Source organism: Ovis canadensis, chromosome 1, assembly GCF_042477335.2.
Source record: "Ovis canadensis isolate MfBH-ARS-UI-01 breed Bighorn chromosome 1, ARS-UI_OviCan_v2, whole genome shotgun sequence".
Classification (NCBI taxonomy): domain Eukaryota; kingdom Metazoa; phylum Chordata; class Mammalia; order Artiodactyla; family Bovidae; genus Ovis; species Ovis canadensis.
The window spans coordinates 216,446,284-216,464,374 of NC_091245.1; the positions used below are offsets into that span (position 1 = coordinate 216,446,284).

Consider the following 18,091-nt stretch of genomic DNA (forward strand, 5'->3'; position numbering starts at 1 on the left):
TTTCATTGCCTTCAATTTGATTGACATTCTTTCTGTATATTGTATTGGTCTCTGCTTTTTGCTCTGTTGTTTGTGTGTGTTAGTTTCTCAGTCGTGTCCAACTTTTAGTAATCCCATGGACTGGAGCCTGTCAGGCTCCCGTGTCCATGGAATTTTCCAGGCAAGAATACTGGAGTGGGTTGCAATTTCCTACTCCAGGGGATCTTCCCAACCTAGGGATCGAAGCCACGTCTCTTATATTTCCTGCATCGATACGTAGATTCTTCACCACTGTACTACCTGGTAAGCCCCAAACTGATAACTGGTCTTTGCTTTTGTATTAGATGGGAACCAACAGATTATTGTGTCATTCCTGGCAATATTTACATTTTAAATTGGGATATAATTAGTACTTTAAAATAGTGGTTCTCATTTTTTTTGCCTTTTTTTAACCCATAAAGGACCATTTTATTGTTTTCCCTGTAGATCTTATGTTTTTGAAGACTTTGACTCTCATTTTGCATTTTTTTTGTGGTAATAAGTGATTGAAATGGGCACTGTGATGACCAGACATGTGATTCAGTAAATGAGTCTGCTCCATCCATCATATCTTAAAAGTTTCAGTGATGCCACTAACAGTTAATCTGAGCTTCTGATTAGCATGAAATTAGGATTGCTATATGTTCAGCCAAATGTGAAGAAGTAAATTAAGGTTTTCATGAGGATTTCCAAAATGTTGGAAAAAAATCTTTCAGGCTCTACTGCTACCCATGCGGACTTCTAGAAGGAAGAGAACTGAAGCAGAGAATCAGTGTCTTGGTCCAAAGCAGTGATTTCAAGGTTTAGCATTTTCTACCAGTGAAGGAAATTATTTTAGGTAAATCTTGTCAGCTCTAGGCTCAAACAGATATCCTCTTATTAGGCACTCATTGCAACGCTATTCAGATATTCTAAAATGACCACCCCCCAAGAACTCTGAACTCTATCTCTTAAGAGTTACTAAAATATATGCAGCATAAACTCTTAATCTTAATGAAATAAAATACTAAAATATGTAAACTTTGTATATAAACTTCATGATTGATTACATTGTTATTCAAATGGTATTAAAGGAATGCCCCCCTATATCCTTAATATAATTCTATGTGGCTTTTCATTCAGGAAAAGAAAAAACACAAAGCATGACTTAAATATTTTCTAGTTCCATCTCTGACAATATATGTTTCTTGAACCCATTAAATCTAAAATATTATTTTTTATTGATTTGTTTTCTCTTGAGACTGATTAATAGTTGAGCTACATGTTGTGCATAGTAATACCATACAAACAGAATTTAAGGAATTATTTAGGTAATGGAACCCTTTGATACAGATGAAATTCCCCGTAAGAAGGTATGTTTTATTGAGAGTCACTCACTTTATTAAGGGAATATTACACTTTTTACATGGCAGCAGCAGTGTATCTTAATGTCTTCAATCTGAGTCATTTATGTCAAATACCCTGCAGAGGTATGAACACTTAACAGTGGTAATGATTCACTCATCTATTCCCCAATCACTCATAAACCATTAGCGTCTTCTTAGCTGCTCTGGCCATGAACTTATTTTGGACTCTTATGGTCAATTCCTTCAATGGGTCTTCCCACACAATTGTTAGTAACCTATTACCTTATGCTACAGTGGCCACACCAATACTTGTCTCTGTTATCCACAGTGTCTGTTCTGTCTGTTCCTGTCATGGACTGAAAACACTGTGGGAAGCAATTAAATAGCTTTACCAATCTACCAGGTCTCAAATTTTGTATTGCCCAGTTATGGCTTAGATCATATCACTGAACTACATCCTTTTATCATCAGTACCCTTAATATGTCCATCACTTTCATAGTTTTATTATTATAACTTGTCAACCTTTAACTCCTGAGCCTACATTTTCCAATCTTGATTTGGATGACCTGTTACATGGCAATCTTAGAACAAACTCTTCATCATCATGCCAAAGTTAGTTTTCTGCTGCCTTGCTCTAGTTCCTATATAACAACACCATCTTTCAGCTCATGGAAGATCAAAACCTCCTTCTGTCCCTTTCCCCAAAGACATAAAATCTCTCCTTGGGAATCAGAGTCCTCATATCATACTTTCTGGTTAAACATGTTAGACAAGCCAATGAATTCTCTGACTCTCAAATTTCTCATTTGTGGAATAAAAAAGCAAGCAACTACCACTTAGTGCAACTGTGTTAAATACAATAAATACCAAAGTTTTTTTCCTACATCAGACTTACTTGCCAAAGATTCTCAGCTATATTTATCCCTTTTTGTAGCCAAGATACACAACTGTATTCATTTCTTAGCAACCATGCACCTCTTCCACTCATTTATTCATTCAGACCTCTTCCATATGGAATGCCTTCTAATCTCTAAATTTTCTAGAAGGCATTGGCTTTCTTGATCCTGAAACCAGATCTAACTGGTATATAAATGGCTTAAAAGAAATTCTTAGTATGGATTCTCACAGAAAGCATGTACTTAATAAAGAACAAAATGACTTGAGACTATTTCTTAACCTTTTCACCAGCTCCATATTTTCAGTTGCCCATCTGACATCATCTAACATGGGATAGGCAACTTTGCCTCAAATTCCATATAACATAACTAAGCATTCAGCACCACCTTTTAAATTAACTCTATTTCCATACAAACCTATGTCCTTCAGTATTCTGCCAACACTTCTCTTTCAAGATCAAATAATCAGTCATCTTTTTAAAAATTCATATCAAATGATACAATAACAGAAAACTGGAAGCTGCCTCAAATTCCTTTTATTCTTTCACGTAGTCACCAAAAATTTCAGAAGTTTTCCTGTTTAGACTTTCTCTTTTTAAAAACCATATCTTAGCCATGCCCCTTACTTACTCTTAATGAGTACACCAACTCCAAAGTAATTTATCAGTTTATATATTTAGCTATTTCAGACATTCTAATATAATAAACTTTTTGTTATTTAATATACAGACTTTTATATTAAAATGTCAGGGATTATGAAGTGCATGTGATAAATTATTTGGCAAATAATAACCAACTATAAGGCATAGCTATAAGGCTTTTATTTTCAAGTTAATAGAAAAATCTAAGGCAGAAATCTTCTATCTAAGTTCTTTTTAATTCCACCTTTCATGATCTTAGTTTACCCTTTAGAGTTGCAGAAAAGATCAGCTTTCCATATTGCCTCTAACCATGTCCCAAATCATCATTCTATGTTTACTTGTCCATATTATAACAGCATGGTAATAACAAGAGCAACTATTATTTATGTACTGATCAATTACTGAATGCCACATCTAGTATGCCAAGCTATACAGCATATTAACGCTGTATAGACAGCATATTAAAAAGCAGAGACATTACTTTGCCAACAAAGGTCCATCTACTCCAAGCTATGGCTTTTCCAGTAGTCACGTATGGATGTGAGAGTTGGACTATAAAGGAAGTTAAGTGCCGTCAAATTGATGCTTTTGAACTGTGGTGTTGGAGAAGACTCTTGAGAGTCCATTGGACTGCAAGGAGACCCAACCAGTCAATCCTAAAGGAAATCAGTCCTGAATATTCATTGGAAGGACTGATGCTGAAGCTGAAACTCCAATACTTTGGCCACCTGATGCGAAGAATCATCTCATTGAAAAGATCCTGATGTTGGGTAAGATTGAAGGAGGGAAGAAAAGGGGACGACAGAGGATGAGATGGTTGGATGGCATCACCGCCTAGGTGGACATGAGTTTGAGTAAGCTCTGGGAGTTGGTGATGGACAGGGAAGCTTGGTGTGTTGCAGTCCATGAGGTCGCAAAGAGTCAGACATGACTGAGCAACTGAAATAAACTGAACTAAACTGAACACTTAGTATTGCATATTAGCTATCTCATTTAATCCTCACAAAAACCCTATAGCGAACCTCTGTTGTTTCCATTTTACAAATGAGGATACTGAGATTTAGTGATATTAGGTCATATAAAAAGTAAGTTCAAGAGTTAGAACTCAAAACCTATTCTTTCTGTCTCCAGATCCTGTGGTAAAAGGAGCAAAATATGCCATCGAAAATATGCCACTTTGGGATATTGATTATATTGAATTAAAGTTACTTAAGAAACAGCAGTTACTAAAAGGACACTCTGATCCTCCTTTGTTTTCCTAAAAACAGGAACTGAATCTCCCATGTTTAGGGGAGACCTTCCCTGTACCAGGAGGTAAAAAGACATTCTATCACTAGAGACAGAGAATTCAGGGGCAAAAACCTATATAAATTAACCTTGGTACTTCTTTACTAATTAGCTACCCTAAGCTCAAAACCCTTTGTCAATCCAACACTAATTTATTGCTTCTTTGCCTAAATGCTTTGGTTACTTCTCTGAATCCCATATTTTGGGGGATACTGTACATAAAAAATTAAATTTGTTTTTCTCTGGTTAATATGTCTTATATCATTTAATTATTGTCTTAGTTTCCCCTTTAGAGTTGCAGAAAAGATCAACCTTCCACACTGCCTCTCTCTCTCAAAAGAAAGAAGGGAAAGGTTTTCCTTCTCTACCTGTGTTAATAACCAACCACACTAGTATACAACTTTTTCAGGGATAACAAAAATGAGGTTCAAACTACTTTCTTGTCGCTCTTCTGACACACCGAAGGTGGTTTATTATCTCTTGACTTCTAGGCCAAAAGCTATCTAGACAGTTGTATAAGCAATGAGCTGCGCACACTGTCCGCCATGTGGTTCAGTCTCACACCTTCACGAGCTCTATCAACTCCTGCATGTGTGCTGAGTTCCTCCATTGTGTCCAACCCCGTGGACTGTAGCCTGCCAGGCTCCTCTGCCCATCTAATTTCCCAGGTAGGAATACTGGAATGGGTTGCCATTTCCTACTCCAGGGGGTCTTCCTGACCCAGGAATCAAACCCGCATTTCTTTTGCACTCCGGCATTGGCAGGCAGATTCTTTACCACTGCACCACTTGGGAAGTCCACTATCAACTCACTCGGTTGTATTCCTCCTTCATCTAACCTTAAAATACTCATTTGCTCCAGAAAATATATGTTTAGATAATATAAATTTTATTTCTATCTTATACAGAAAAAAAAGTGTATGAAACACACGCAGTTGAGCATCTTACGGGCCTCATAGCCTCCTTCATGTACTGTATTTATATAAACAGAAAGTCTCGTTAATTACATCTTCAAAATATCTCCCAGGGTATTCCCTTCCTCTTCATTCCCACTATCATCAGTTATCTGGTCACTGCAATAATTTTTTTAACTTGTTTCCCTCATTCTGTCTCTTCCTCTCTAATCTAACTTGTGCCCAGTTATCAGTTACATTACCAAAAGGCCATTTTGATCACATTACACTCTGGTTAAAAACTGCAGGACACACCTATATCCAAGGTAATCAAGTTATTCCTAAGTATTTAACTTCACTGCCCTGTGAGGTACTGCTACAGGTAACATATGACTTATTCTATGCCTTATGCCAAATTACACTTATTCTGACTTCAATATCATACAGCTTCTTCTGGATTTACAGAAAGATTAAACCCCATTTTTAATCCATTTCCAAAGCCTGTGCATATCCATTGTCTGCTAATGAGGATTCCCTTCTGTGAAACTAAGTTATCCTCTTCATCTCTACCCCACAGTTTAGCACAGAATCACATACATATATATACACATATGTAAGCAGTAACTCTTTTCATCTCACCAACTCTTTTCTCTCAGTACCTGGCATATTACAGGCATCACTCCATCTCCACACACCTTAATGTGGTGTGTACCTGCTGTTCAACAAAATGCTTTGCTTGATTTTTTTTACATTAAAAATAAAAATTGCATTTCTATCCCATCTATTATTTTAGATAAACATCATGTTAAGAGTTTAAAATGAAGCAGAAATAAGGTAGTTTAAAGGTAATTCTATGGAATGCCCTGTAGTGATCCAAATAGGAAGGAAGTCCAAAAGGGAAGCGATATATGTATTTGTATGGCTGACTCATTTTGCTGTACAGTGGAAACTAACACAACACTGTAAAGCACCTATGTGTACTAATATGCTAAGTTGCTTCAGTTGTGCTGACTCTTTGTGACCCTGTGGACTGGAGCCCACCAGGCTCCTCTGTGCATGGGATTCTCCAGGCAAGAATATTGGAGTGGGTTGCAATGCCCTCCTCCAGAGGATCTTTCCCACTCAAGGATCAGACCTGCATCTCTTATGCCTCCTGCATTGGCAGGTGTGTTCTTTTCTATTCACGCCATCTGGCAAGCAACTATATTCCAACAAAAGCAATTAAAACAGAGAAAACACTCAAAAGAAAAGGGAATTTGTGGCTAGGATCATTTCTTTAACAAATATAACTTCCTCAGGTCCACGAACATTTTCTAAATTAATATTTTAAAACAAACTTTAAAAGCCTGCAAATAAAGTCAGTCCAAGGTGAACATTTCTGATAAGTGAATAATGTTTTGCTAATTCTAAGTGCAAAAAGACCTATCAGGTTCAAATTAAGAACATACACGGTTTAGCAAGGGGGGGGGTCCGTAGAGATTAGGATATCTAGCAGACTGGGCTCATGTGTTTGGGCTGGGACAGATTTGAAGCTTTCCAATAGATGTTTATGTATTTCATATGTTTTCATTTTCACTGTACTCACTACCTTATTCTCAAGAGAGGGCCCTAGGTGCTTAGGCAGAGCCGGCACCTGCTATCTAGCAAATCTGGAGAAGCACTGAATGGTCATCATACTCAGAAACTCTTTTCCCTCTCAGCTATTTTCATAGCACCTAAAATGTCAATTTCCAGTAGGGAAAGCAAGGAATCCCAATTAAGATGCAAATTCACATGTAGCGCTAGAAGAAAAGACTCAAGGGGGAAAAAATGTACTCCAGCTTCACCTACTTCCGAGTTCTGCCTCAGGCCAGCCTGCTGAGAGGAAATCCTGTAGAGCTTCAAAGTAAAGAACTAGGGTGAGCTTTTCCAGAGCTCTGTGTTCTGATTCTCAAGACAATTCTCTGTACTTGAACAGTCTACATTTACTTTCTTTAATATTTATGTCCTTTTGAGCTTTTCCTCCAATGCCCCAAACTATTTTCTTCAAATAGATGAATTTGATTGTCCCATTTCTTAAAGGGTGTCTACGTTTAGATATCTGGAGACACAGGCACAGAGTGTAATAGATGACTTCAACTAGGCAATAGAGCTGGTCTGCACAGATACATCACAAATTTGGCAAATGAAATTCCTCTAGTAGGACAGTGTGTGCCCATCAGAGCACAGGAGACCTGAGAATAATTGTTTCCATAGAACTCTACTCAGATCTACCTACTTTAACCCAATGAAAACTTCATCTTACTCTGTAATGTCACTGAGAAGAAAAGTGACACTAACTTTCCATGTGGACTTTTAAACCGCATTTTCTAAACAAACACTGTTAAAAATCTCTTCACTGACTTAAAATGGAAGAAAATCAATTCTGGATATTGAATTTGTAATTATTGATCTACTCTTTCTGAATACTTAGAGGAAATAAAAGTACAGTTCAGACTGCCTCTATAGTCAGTAAAAATATGCCCCCTAGATATATTCTGCTGCTGCTGCAAAGTCGCTTCAGTGGTGTCCGACTCTGTGCGACCCCAGAGACAGTAGCCCACCAGGCTCCCCCGTCCCTGGGATTCTCCAGGCAAGAACACTGGAGTGGGTTGCCATTTCCTTCTCCAATGCATGAAAGTGAAAAGTGAAAGTGAAGTCGCTCAGTCATGTCCAACTCCTAGTAACCCCATGGACTGCAGCCTACCAGGCTCCTCCGTCCATGGGATTTGCCAGACAAGATTACTGGAGTGGGTTGCCATTGCCTTCTAGTTTTACTAAATTCCCACTGTAATAAGATTAATTTAATGGGGCTTGGAAGGTAGAAAGGTAAATTTATCAAATTCGTTTCTCTCAGCAACAGAAGAAAAAAGGTCAAGATTTGCTAACTCTGATAACTTTAAACGTAGTATCATTATTTACCTATTTCCCTTTGAGATTATGGTTTTGAATTTTTTTCCCTTATCTGAAGGAGTTATGTTTGGCAGCTATCCATACTTTCAGGGCAACAGCGAAATATTTATAATGTTTATTAAGCAGAGAACTTAGGAATATAGGGAAGGAAAAAGATTTTTAGATCGTGTCAAATATTCTTTATGTTATTATTTTTATCACCAAGAGCATCACAATCTGAGAAAAACACATTAGCTTCAGAGAGTATTTGAAGAACTTACTTGCTATCAACATTTTCTTCTATCAAATACCAGACTAATCATTTGAAAGATTGTTGGTTCTGATTTTTTGAATATAGATCATAATTTTCAATACAAATAAGTCATTCACATATGAAGTCCTGCCAAAACACACTTTGCCCACAACAAGAACCAACTTAAGGTTAGCGCTTAAAGAAAGAAGGTGTCATAGAGACATGATTTTACCTTATACAGTAGAAAACCTAAAGACAACTAAAATTAAGATATACACATGCAGATACACAAAGATTTGCTCCATAATCCATCTAAAAACTATATTTAGATAGAATTGACATCATGGTCAACAGTGAAAAAACTAAATAAGAAAACAAATTTTTAAAAGTATATTCAACTTTGGAATAAGTTGACAGGTCACTTACACAGATTTGAAGTATCAAATACCCTGTCAAATACAGTGTCTTAACATAACTTCCTTTTTTAAATTTGTGTCAGATTCTTCTAGAATATTTTAATTTTTAAAACTCCATCATTTTCAAGTTACTTTAGTTACTAGATCATCTGTTATAAATGAGGGGAACAGAAGAAAAAAAAAGATAAAGAATAAACTGCTTCTGCAAATTTACATTAGTGAGACCATGAATAATTAGACTAACAATCATTTGTATAGTGAAGTTGGCATTAAGTCTATTGTAATAACCCTTTTAAGATTTCAAAAATATCATTAAACTTTCCAGCTATTCAAATTTGTTGTAAAAATACACATTTACAAAGCCAAGTGTATTAGTTATTTTATGATATGCAACACATTAATCCCAAATTTCATGGCTTCAAACAATGATATTTATTATCTCTTTGGCACTGCTTAGCTGGATCTTTTGACTCAGAGTCTCATCAGGACTGCCTTCAAGGTATGGAGTAGGGCTGCTGCTCAACAAGGGGGTAGACCCGCTTCCAACCTCGTTTATATAGTTGTTGGTAGGATTCAGTTCCTCAAGGGGCTTGATCAAAGGTGACCCTAGTTCCTCATCTCATGAACCTCTCCAAAGAGAAGACCACAACATGGTCACTGACTTCCTCAGACCAAGTAAGTTAGGAGAGCTGGTCGGGGTGGGGAGGGGAATAATGATAAGACAAAAGTCACTTTCTCTTATAACCTCATCACATTAGCCATATTCTCTTCACTAGAAGATATTCACCAGGGACTGTGCTCACGCACAGGGTCATGCTGTGTTGTGCGGAGTCACTCAGTTGTGTCCAACTCTTTGAGTCCCTGTGGACTGTAGCCCACCAAGCTCCCCTGTCCATAGGGATTTTCCAGGCAAGAACGCTGGAGTGGGTTGCCCTCATCCAGGGGATCTTCCTAACCCAGGGATCAAACCCCAGTCTCTGACATTGCAGGCAGATTCTTTATTGTCTGAGCCATCAGGAAATCCAGGGAGAGGGCATTATAAAAAAAACATGATTATGAAGACATGGGATCACTGCCTGTCACTGTAGAAGAAGTGTACCACATTACCCAGATGGAGTTAAAATAATGTCTTAAAAGTGTTTCTGCTTTCTGCTTGGTTTTTCCAGTAGTTAAATTACATGTGGATCTAAGATTTGGACCATAAAGAAGGCTGAGGGCCAAAGAACTGATGCCTTCAAATTTTGGTGCTGGAGAAGACTTGAGAGTCCCTTTGGCTGCAAGGAGATCCTTGCAGTCAAATCCTAAAGGAAACCAGCCCTGAATATTCATTGGAAGGACTGATGCTAAAGCTGAAGCTCCAGTACTTTGGTCACCTGATGTGAAGAGCTGACTCATTGGAAAACATTCTGATGCTGGGAAAGATTGAAGGCAAAAAAGTGGGGCAGCAGAGGATGAGATGGTTAAGATAGCATCACTGGACTCAAGGGACATGAATTTGAGTAAACTCCAGGAGATAGCGAAGGAAGGGAAAACCTGGAGTGCTGCAGTCCATGGGGTCCCAAAGAGTTGGACACAACTTAGTGACCAAACAACAACAACACAGCTTGTAAGTAACTGCATCAAAATTCAGACTCAAACTATGAATCTGGCACCACAGTTCATGTTCTGAATTACATACACTGTATGTGAAGGGCTTCCCAGGTGGCGCTAGTGGTAAAACCCGCCTGCCAATGCAAGGTATGTAAGAGATGTGGGTTTGATCCCTGAGTGAGGAAGATCCTCTGGAGGAGGGCATGGCAACCCACTCCAATATTCTTGCCTGGAGTATCACATGAAGAGAGGAGCCTGGTAGGCTACAGTCCGTAGAGTCTCAAAGAGTCAGACACAACTGAAGTGACTTAGCACGCACAGTATGCACATATGTTTGTTAAATTAAGATGGTGGATTAATACTCGGAATTACTTTCCTTTTCTTCTTTCTAATCTCCCATGTCTCAAGTTCTGTTCATCAACAAATTAATCCAAAATATTTTACACCTACTAAATTCCAGTACTATATTAAGAATAAAGTATTGTCTTAATGCAGCTTTCATATTTTTTTCATAGATGCTTTCCTTGTTTGTTTCTTCTTTATCCCTAAAATATCCAGTTATTGGTACTTTATATTTGCTATTCCCTTTCCTCCCTTTTTATTATTAAAGATTTCAAACTATAAAAAAGTTGAAAGACTAATAACTACTTATAAGTCCTTTTATTAAATTATCTATTAATATTTTTACCACATCCTCTGGCTTCATCTCTTTCTTCCTCTCTGTCTTCTTCTTTCTCTCCCTCTTTCTCACATACACACACATGTAGCTTGTGCACCCACAAATCATCATTTTTATATGCTATTTGATAATAAATTTTAGTACTTTTAAAATATGCAAACCTCACAAGAACTTAATTTTATTTATTTTCCCATCCTTTGTGTAACTGTCATATATTTTACACTTACATATGGAATAAAACCATATTATTATTTTAAACAGACAGACATTTTAAAAAGAAATTTTTAAGAAGTTGATTGCCTCTTCTATTCTCCCTCCCACAAATGTATCATTTTCCAGAGATCTCTGTTCTTTCCTGTAGGTTAAAGTTCTCATTGGTGTCATTTCCTATAGCACCATAATTTTTTTTTTCTTTTAGCATTTCTTGTAGTGCAAGTCTGCCAATGAGGAATTCTATCAGTTGTCATTCATCCAAAAATACATTTATTTAATCCTTTATTTCAGAGATGTTTTCATTGGATATAAAATCCAAGGTTCAACTTTTCCATCCTTTCAACATGTTTGAGATGCCATTCCAACCTCATTCATACCTGGCTATGGTTCATTATCATTACAGGAGACAGTGATCAACACCATCCCCATGGAAAAGAAATGCAAAAAAGCAAAATGGCTGTCTGAGGAGGCCTTACAAATAGCTGTGAAAAGAAGAGAGGAAAAGCAAAGGAGAAAAGGAAAGATATAAGCATCTGAATGCAGAGTTCCAAAGAATAGCAAGAAGAGATAAGAAAGCCTTCCTCAGCGATCAATGCAAAGAAATAGAGGAAAACAACAGAATGGAGAGACTAGAGATCTCTTCAAGAAAATTAGAGATACCAGGGCAATATTTCATGCAAAGATGGGCTCGATAAAGGACAGAAATGGTATGGACCTAACAGAAGCAGAAGATATTAAAAAGAGGTGGCAAGAATACACAGAAGAACTGTACAAAAAAGATCGTCACAACCAAGATAATCACGATGGTGTGATCACTCACCTAGAGCCAGACATCCTGGAATAGGAAGTCAAGTGGGCCTTGGAAAGCATCACTAAGAACAAAGCTAGTGGAGGTGATGGAATGCCAGTTGAGCTATCTCAAATACTGGAGGATGATGCTGTGAAAGTGCTGCACTCAATATGCCAGCAAATTTGGAAAACTCAGCAGTGGCGACAGAACTGGAAAAGGTCAGTTTTCATTCCAATCCCAAAGAAAGGGAATGCCAAAGAATGCACAATTGCACTCATTTCACACGCTAGTAAAGTAATGCTCAAAATTCTCCAAGCCAGGCTTCAACAATACATGAACAGTGAACTTCCTGATGTTCAAGCTGGTTTTAGAAAAGGCAGAAGAACCAGAGACCAAATTGTCAACATCTGCTGGATCATGGAAAAAGCAAGACAATTCCAAAAAAACATCTACTTCTGCTTTATTGACTATGCCAAAGCCTTTGACTGTGTGGATCACAATACACTGTGGAAAATTCTGAAAGAGATGGGAATACCATACCACCTGACCTGCCTCTTGAGAAATCTGTATGCAGGTCAGGAGGCAACAGCTAGAACTGGACATGGAACAACAGACTAGTTCCAAATAGGAAAAGGAGTATGTCAAGGCTGTATATTATCATCCTGCTAATTTAACTTATATGCAGAGTACATCATGAGAAACGTTGGGCTGGAAGAAGCACAAGTTGGAATCAAGATTGCTGGGAGAAATATCAATAACCTCAGATATGCAGATGACACCACCCTTATGGCAGAAAGTGAAGAGGAACTAAAAAGCCTCTTGATGAAAGTGAAAGAGGACAGTGAAAAAGTTGGCTTAAAGCTCAACATTGAGAAAACGAAGATCATGGCATCTGGTCCCATCACTTCATGGGAAATAGATGGGGAAACAGTGGAAACAGTGTCAGACTTTATTTTGGGGGGCTCCAAAATCACTGCAGATGGTGACTGCAGCCATGCAATTAAAAGACACTTACTCCTTGGAAAAAAAGTTATGACCAACCTGGATAGCATGTTGAAAAGCACAGACATTACTTTGCCAACAAAGGTCCGTCTAGTCAAGGCTATGGTTTTTCTAGTGGTCATGTATGGATATGAGAGTTGGACTGTGAAGAAAGCTGAGTGCCAAAGAATTGATGCTTTTGAACTGTGGTATTGGAGAAGACTCTTGAGAGTCCCTTGGACTGCAAGGAGATCCAACCAGTCCATTCTGAAGGAGATCAGCCCTGGGATTTCTTTGGAGGGAATGATGCTGAAGCTGAAACTCCAGTACTTTGGCCACCTCATGTGAAAACCTGACTCATTGGAAAAGACTCTGATGCTGGGAGGGATTGGGGGCAGGAGGGGAAGGGGACGACCCAGGATGAGATGGCTGGATGGCATCACTGACTCGATGGACGTGAGTTTGAGTGAACTCTGGGAGTTGATGATGGACAGAGAAGCCTGGCGTGCTGTGATTCATGGGGTCGCAAAGAGTCGGACACAACTGAGCAACTGAACTGAACTGAACTAAATGATATTTTATCTCCTTTGGCTGGTGTCAGGGTTTTCTTTTTAGCACAAATTTTAGCAGTTTGACTAGGATCTATCTGAATGAGGTTCTCTTTCTATTTACTCTATTATTGATGAAAATTCTTTAATACATAACTTGATATTTTAAAACAAATTTGGTAAGCATTTAACTATTATTTCTTCCAAAAATTATCTCCATTTTTTCTCTCTACTCTTTTTGGGACTCATATCACATGTAACATAGATTACTTGACATTGTCTCTCAAAACATTGAAATTCTTCACTTTTTTTTCAAGTTGTCCTGTTTTATTTGGATAAGTACTTTCTACTGGTCCATCCTCAAGTTCAGTAATCTTTTCTTTTGCATTCTACAGTTTCATTTTAAGCCTATGGTTGATTTTTAAAATTTAAGATATTCTAATTGTTAGCTCTAAAATATTCATTTGTTGCACTTTTATAGTTTCTGCTTCTCTGCTGATATTTTGCCACATATTTATTTATTGTGAACAATCTTTCTTTTAAATCACTGAATATATTTATAATAATGGCTTTAAAGTCCTTTTCTACTCGTTCTAAAATATGAATCTCTCAAGGTCTGTTTCTTATAACTGTCATTTTGTTAATTATGAGTCATACTTTTCTGTTTCCTCACATGCCTAACATATTTTAAATACTTTATATTAAACATTAGAGATGATGTTGCTGGGAGTTTAGATCATATTTGTCAACATAAAGAATTTTGAACTTTGCTTTCTTTGATTCACAGTATTTATGTTTATGTATATAAATACATATATATAGTAATATATATTTTAATTCCTTTTATTTTTTATTTCCCTCTTTTTTTCTTGATCTGGATAGACAGTGTCTTGCTTAGTTATTAATGTGTCAAAATGTCAACATGGGATGTGCCTACTATCTCTTCCTTTTTTTTGGTTTATACTTAATTAACTTCAATCTCTTTCTTCATTAGTTACTTCTTTGTAGTGCTTTTATTTTTATTTGCTGTGTTTCTAGGTTGAGAAATTAACTCATTTATATTATTCTTTCATATTTATTGATATATTTAAGATTATGATATTTTCTGTTAACATTGATTTATTTATATCACACAGATTTGAATATATGGAGTTTTATATTAATTTTTGGAAATTCTGAAATTAGGATTTGTATGTTCCTTTTTCCTCAGGATTTGTTTAATAGATAATTCTGATATTTCCAGGTTGAAAGTCTTTCAAAATTAATATCTAGTTTTCTTGTGTATTGATACAAAAATGTTAGTATTATTAAAACTTTGTAACATACTAAGATCTTCTTTATAACTTAGTATACTGGTCAACTTTTATGAATGTTTCAAGAGTACCTGAGAAAAATGTATATTTTCTATTTTCATGATGTATATTTCAATATACATTTACAGTGTCTACCTTAGGGGAGTTGGTGATGGACAGGGAGGCCTGGAGTGCTGCAATTCACGGGGTCGCAAAGAGTCGGACACAACTGAGCGACTGAACTGAACTGAACTGAACCTTACCAATTATATTATTTAGTTCTTCTGCATCTACGGTAAATCCCCTACATACACTTCTTCAAGTTGCAAACTTTCAAAGATGCAAATGTGTAGCCAGGCATGAGTGAAATTGCAGCTGGCCCTGTCCCCTATTGCTGATGATCCTTCAACTCTACCATCTCCTACCTCCTCTCCCTCCTCCAGTCAATAACTCTTCTTGCCTGTTCACTTGATGCCAGTACCTCTATGCCAGCTGTTGTACTGTACCTTTCATGATACTATACCAAAAGATTAAAGATATTTTCTTTATTTTTTGTGCTTGTTTTTGAATGTATTATTTGTGTGAAAATGATTATAAACCTATTAGAGTACAGTAATTATAAACTTATTATACAGCTGATTGTGTTAATTGGGTACCAGGCTAACTTTGTTGGACTTATGAACAAATTGGACTATGAACATGCCCTCAGAATGGAACTCTTTCATATGCAGGGGTTGTTCAGTCACTCAGTCATGTCTGACTCTTTGTGACCCCATGGACTGCAGCATGATCTGTAAGGCTGCTCTGTTAGCTACCTGACCAGCTGCTTGGTTCCCTTGTGCCACTTCTGTGCTCCCTTTTTGGTATCCTTTACAATGGGAGACTGAAACCTCACTGGGCAGATGGACTGCCTCCAAGAGCCTAAGGATTTGATCACCATATTTGATTGGGGCCCCTCGGGTGGTCAAGTGGCCTCTTTCTTTCCAAATAGCAGCATGTGCATGTAGCACCAGAAAGGCATGCTTAGAGTCAGTGTAAATATCTACTCTTTTTCCTTTTCCCAGCTCTGACGCTCAAATCAGAGCTATGAGCTCAACTAATTGTACTGAAGTACCTGGTGGCAAATTTTTAGCCTCGTGCTCTCAAAATTGGAGACTACTGCATATCCGGCTCTTCTTTTTCCATCAAAGATAAAGCTGCTTCCATCAGTGTACCAGATTTCCTCAGGATTGGTCAGAGGATCTTCTGACAATCCCTTTTGGGATTTTGTGCAGTGGTCCAAAGTTTCTAGGCAAGAGTGAAAGGGGAGAGAGCCCTCGGGGGTAGGCAGGAGAGTGGCAGGGTTAAGAACCTCACAAGGGGACATAGTCAGACCTGGATTTTCCATCAGCACTACTTGATATCTGAGGATTCTTTGATCAGACATCCATAAATGGTCTCTCCCATTTAGGAGTTGTTTCACTTGGTGGCTGGTAAAAATAGTTTGCCCCCAAAAGAGAGTTTTAAAGCATCTTCTATCAGTTCAGTTCAGTTCAGTCGCTCAATTGTGTCCGACTCTTTGCGACCCCATGACTTAACTGTATTTAATTTTGTCATATCTTAGAGTGAAATTGATACACAGTTCAAATTTGAACAACAGGAGGGTTAGGGGTGCCAACCCTTTGCACAGTTGAAAATCTACCCTCGGTAGCCCTTGTTCCAGAGTACCTGAGTTTCTTCCATACTCATGGTTCCTCTGTATTCACAGACTCGACCAAGTATGGATTGTGTAGTACTCTAGTGTTTACCATTGAAGAAAATCTAGCATACAAGCGGACTCACGCTTTTCAAAACCATTCTGTTCAAGGGACTACTGTATTGAAATTTTATTTTGCTATGCCATTTTAAAACTATAATGTTATAAATCAAAAAGAAAGATCTATGTCTTTCAGAATAATTTGCGTGCTCATATGTTGAGAAATTTCATGGTGTGATCAACCTTATCTATCTCTTTAACTCACTGTGGGACATTTCCCTGAAATTCATACTTTAATATTAGGTGCCTTTGCCATAATTTTTCAGACCATCTTATTGGTATATTTTTTATTCTTGCTCGTTGGATCAACTTTATTTGTCCAGCAAACTCCCATTCATCTAAGTTGCTTCTTATTCCTCCACTGTATCTTTTCAGTAAAGTCTTCCCAATCCATTTAGGAAGATAATCAGTCTCTCCTTTGCAGATTGCTAAAAGCAGGATGCATAGTTTTATTTAAGTATTTATTATTATGGAATGATGTAATGATTTTATTTCCTCTATCCTTCTATTGTCTCCTTTACTTGGCAGTAAGCACTTTGAGTGCAAGGAACTTGCTGTTTTTATCTTTATACTTAAAGACTCTCATACAATGGGTGGCACATAGTAGATCCTCAATAAATACTTAACGCATAGTATCAAATTACTCCCATAGCCATAAATGCTTTCTGAATGCCATACCTTATCTTATTTATTTCTCAAAATCACCTTGATTTCTTAGATATAGCAAGATACCCTTTTGACAATGATTCTACTTGGTATATGTATACTCGTACTTTGCACTATATACATTACCATGTTTGCTTGCACTGATTTTCCTATATATCTAATTCTCTACTAGATTATAGGCTCTTTTCTGAGGGGAAACTTACTACAGCTTGATAGAAATTACTAAGAAACTGTTGAATGAGAGAATAAATGAGTAAACAAATGAGATAGGTACCACTGCCAAGAAAAGACTCTGGATGCTATTATTAGTATTTAATATAATGTAATACTTAGATGCAAACATAATAAATGCAATATTTATTACACATAATTATAATGCTAAATCAGTGTTAAATTAGTAACCCAAGTACTTTGCTTACACAAATTTTAATAGAAAAAGCAGTTTTAAAGTAATAAATAACATATCAATAAATGACTATGTTTCCTTACCATAAAAACAATGACTTCAATAGTATTTATATTTTGGAGAAAAAAATCTAGATAGAAAAAATATCTATCTCCTCTGAACAATGAGACTATATTAATGAATGAAGCATAGAAGTTCTAGTTCTAAAGGACTGTGATATAACATTCCCATTCATCCAATTATTGCTTTCCTCTCAAGGAACACTTTCAAATCATTGAATTCTTAGTTGATATTTAATTAGTTAGAATTTTTGGATAAAAATTTTTTAAAATATTGGCATTACTATATTTGAATGATGGCAAGAGATAAGGCTATGGTTTTTCAGGTGGTCATGTATGGATGTGAGAGTTGGACTGTGAAGAAAGCTGAGTGCCGAAGAATTGATGCTTTTGAACTGTGGTGCTGGAGAAG

The 18,091-nt window shown here is 37.0% G+C and overlaps 1 protein-coding gene across 3 annotated transcripts in view; it reads right to left on the bottom strand.

Moving 5' to 3' along the window:
• Positions 1-18,091, bottom strand: part of NLGN1 (neuroligin 1) — a 786,357-nt gene that overhangs the window by 226,641 nt on the left and 541,625 nt on the right. The window lies entirely within an intron of this gene.